This window comes from Myotis brandtii, unplaced genomic scaffold, assembly GCF_000412655.1.
Source record: "Myotis brandtii unplaced genomic scaffold, ASM41265v1 scaffold305, whole genome shotgun sequence".
NCBI classification, from domain to species: Eukaryota; Metazoa; Chordata; class Mammalia; order Chiroptera; family Vespertilionidae; genus Myotis; species Myotis brandtii.
This window is the reverse complement of record NW_005361652.1, coordinates 3,715,289-3,719,552: the sequence shown is the minus strand read 5'-3', so window position 1 is coordinate 3,719,552 and position 4,264 is coordinate 3,715,289. Positions and strand designations below refer to the sequence as shown.

General features: G+C 38.2%; 1 protein-coding gene across 1 annotated transcript in view; it reads left to right on the top strand.

Moving 5' to 3' along the window:
* The window catches only part of CENPI (centromere protein I), a 72,372-nt gene that overhangs the window by 4,809 nt on the left and 63,299 nt on the right, over positions 1 to 4,264 (top strand). The gene's annotated exons all lie outside the window — the stretch shown is intronic.

Sequence of the window (4,264 nt, the reverse complement as noted above, 5' to 3'; positions counted from 1 at the left end):
CTATTCTCTTCATAAAATAAAAATTGTAATTTCTTACATTCAAATAACCCTATGAACCAAAAGTTTCTATGTACATATGTTGAAATGTCTAGTTATCACATAACTTTACAAGTAAAATGTATAGACTCTTCTTACCAAATACATGGGAGCCATTTTCAGTATTTCTCTTAAGAAGAATACATATAATTTAAATGTTGCTGGAAGGCACCTTAAAAGGTAATATGGTCTACTTCATTGCCTTTGGGTTCACTTATCTATGACAAGTCCCTGTTGATGCTATTTCCATTCCAGCATCTATGACCTTAGCAGTCAAGATGCTTTTTTTTAATTTTTTATAAATGCTTCCTTTCCTGTTCTAAGTTCATTTGGAATGGACGTGGGAGTGGGGTTCTTAGAAAGAAATAACATCTTCCCAGTATTCTTTTTATTTGAGAAAAATGTTTTAACCTACTCTCATTTACATTTAGACTTGGAAGGTATTTTAGACCCTGTACATCTTCATTTTAAAGGTGAGGAAATTGAGGCCCAGAGTCATTATAGAGATTTGCTTAAATGTCAGAGCTATCACTGGAGAATTCAGACCTCCTAACTTACCTTCTAGGGTTATTGCTATCGGTTTTTCTACCTGTTTTTTTGTTTTGTTTTGTTTTTGAGAATTAAGACCACTATCCAAACTGGATACTTTTTATTCTATTTTCTGGCCCTTGCATATTGTAGTCCTTTGTGTATACACTAGCATCATGCTTACAAGGGTGTGTGTATGTGTGTGTACTGTAAAGCAACAACATATTACTAGCTGAATTCAATATATGACTCCCAGGTATTTCAGTTCTTGGCTTTTACTTGATTAGTTCTCTGTGTTTTCCTAGAAAGTTGAATTTGACCTAATAAAATTGTCTCTTAGCCCAGCTGGCGTGGCTCAGTGGTTGAGCGTCAACCTATGAACCAGGAGGTCATGGTTCAATTCCTGGTTAGGGTATATGCCCGGTGGCGGGCTCGGTCCCCCGTGGGGAGCATGCAGGAGGCAGCCAATTGGTGATTCTCTCTCATCACTGATGTTTCTATCTCTTCTATCTCTCTCTCCCTCTCCCTTCCTCTCTGAAATCCATAAAAATATATATTAAAAATATCTCTTTAAAAAAAGATTTTGAAAAAATAAATTGGCTCTTTTTCTCGTAAGTGGCTTCAGATTCTTGGTTCTAATATCTTTCCATGAATCTGTGGTTAACTGATTAGTGTCTGTCAAGAAAAAATCTCTCTCTACCTTCTGCCCTTAAAACATATATAGAATGTACAAATATTTTCTATTTTGAAATTTCTCTTTTCTTTTTTGATATATCAGAAATTAATGCTTAGAAGGTTTTTATGACATTTGCCAGGCCTTATGGCAAATGCATGCCTCTTTCAAAATGCATGCCACAGACTTAGAAACTTTTATATATTATTTATTTTTTTAAATATATTTTTACTGATTTCAGAGAGGAAGAGAGAGATAGAAATATCAATGATGAGAGAATCATTGATTGGCTGCCTCCTCCACACTAGGGATCGAGCCTGCAACCTGGGCATGTGCCCTGACAGGGAATCGAACTGTGACCTCCTAGTTCATAGGTTGATGCTCAACCACTGAGCCACACCAGCTGGGCTATATATGATTGGAAAAAACAATCTCTAGCTTTTTAGTCTAACTTTTTTTTGTTAACCTGGAATTTTGTGATGTCAAATGTGGCTTCCTTAACTGCTTTTTCCCCTTTTAGTTATATCTATGATATCCCCCATCACTGTTAGATCTTTACATGTAGCTCTTTTGCTCAGTTGTAATGTGTATTCAGGGACAGGTGTGATACAAATGCCATAATTGTATTTATGGCAAAGAGACTTTAATTTTAGACTCTAGAAATTAATTTCAAAGTCATTGGGATGTAAGAATAGTCTGTAATGAATAACCCCTTTGAATTTGGTACATGTGTAAAGTGTTAGTGGTTAGACTGTTTTAAATTTTAGAAGGGTTAGGGGATGGCAGTGAGGGAAAAAAGAGAAATAAAAACAAGGAAACACAGTGGAAAGCAGGTTTTTATTCTTGTGATTCATTATCTGCCATCACTGCTTCCTTTCTTCTCCACAGAATGATGTGGTAGAAATTGATAGAAATGTATTATTGCAGTTAGGATGAATAAATCTAGAAATCTAATGTACTACATGATGACTATACTATATAATAAAGAGGTAATATGCAAATTAACCCCCACGCCCTCACAAGATGACTGCCTATGACCAGGCTGGCTGGGGGGTTAGTGAGGGATGACCAAACGACTGAACAAGCAGGCTGTGTGGGGTGACCAGGCCAGCAGGGGGGGCAGTTGGGGGTGATTAGGCTGCAGGAGGAGAGCAGTGAGGGGCAACCAAGCAGGCAGGCAGGTGTGCGATTAGAAGCCAGCGGTCCAGGATTGTGAGAGGGATGTCTGACAGTTGGACATCTCCCGAGGGGCCCTGGATTGGAGAGGGTGCAGGCTGGGCTGAGGGGACCCCCCGCCCATGCACAAATTTTGTGCACTGGGCCTCTAGTAGTTAATAATACTGTATTGAACACTTGAAATTTGCTAAGAGTAGATTTTAGGTGCTCTTACCACACACAAACAAATGGTAGCTGTGTGAGGAGATAATATGTTAATTAGCCTGACTAGTTGTTATTTCACTATGTATATATATCATATCATCATGTCATACATATTAAATATATACAATTTTTATTTAAAAAAATAAATAGAGGTCTTCACCCTCAGGGAAAAAAAGACACGTGTATAAGATGTTTCTGAGAATGCTACTTGCAAGTGAAGTAAAGAACAGCCTTATTTCAGTGAATGGATGTGATCACCATGCTATAATGCATATAAAATTATTTGAAGACATATGTAAGATATTTCTAAGAATGCTACTTGTGGGAGAAGATGAGAACAGTGTTATTATAGTGAATGAAGGTGATTGCCACACTTTAAGGCATTTAAAACAGTGGTTAAAGACACATGCATCCAAGATGTTTTTGAGAATTCTACTTGCATGAGAAGTTGAGAACAGTGTTTTTTCACTGAATGATTATGCTCACCACACAAGAATGTGAATAAAACAGTGTTTAAATACAAAAGAAGAAATTAATGAGATACCTATTTAATTCTTAAAGCCTTAATAAGCAGAATTTAATATAGGGTGTATACAAAGCTTTTTGCAAAATCACTTCTCTTGCCAGATGGGAGGATATCGTGGAAGCCAGAGAGTATTATGGAAAAATTGGACCAGTTTAGAATATTACTGCCATCTAATTCCAAGGATAGCTGTTCATTCTGCTATCCTCTCCACTTTTTTTGGGGGGGGGGTGGAGTATACAAATAAATTTATTTATTCTTAAATGTAGCAGCCCATGTAAGATGCCTGTCAGTAGCTTTAAATAAACCAGAGTCTATTGTGTCATTAAAAATAATAACAAAAGAATAATCCTTGAAATTTTCTGCTGAGTACTTTTTTGAGATATAATTCACATACCATAAAATTCACACTTTTAAAGCATCCAATTCCTGGTGGTTGTTTTTCTTTTTTTAAAAAACAAACAAAAAAAAACAAAACCCACATTCACAGATTTGTGCAACCATCACCACTCTCTAATTGCCAAACATATCGTCACCCCTAAAAGAAAGCCTGAACTCATCCTCCCTTTTCAAATAGAAACATTAGAACCAAAGAATTTGCTTTATAATCTACTTATATAAAAACCATGGGTGGTGTTCATCACATACAGATGAACAGCTGCGACTGAGCGGAAGGAAGTCAGTCCTACAGGGGTTGTCTTGGCAATGGCTGCACCCTCCCCCAAGCTGTTTCCCGGAGCTGTTTCCTGTAAGGGCGGGGTTTGAGGCAGGAACCCGCCCTGGGAGCATGGAGGCAGATCTTTCTAAAGTGTGCCGCACCAGCACTGGGTGAACCTGAGTGGGGCGGCTTGAAAGGCTTAGAAAAGACAGACAAGAGAATGAAAGCTGGGTCTTGATGGGATGCTGCTTCTCTGAGAGACAGTGACCACGCCACAGCCACACCTTTATTTTATAGCAGATGCTAGGAGGCAAAGTAAGGGCGTGACCAAGATATTTACAAACATTCTCCTGGGTTTCAATCCTACTCAACTACATGCACCTGAACTCTATCAAGCCCACATCACTCAGGCACGTGGGGCCACATGTTCAGACCATAGGTTCAAGCTTACAACTACAGCTGTTGG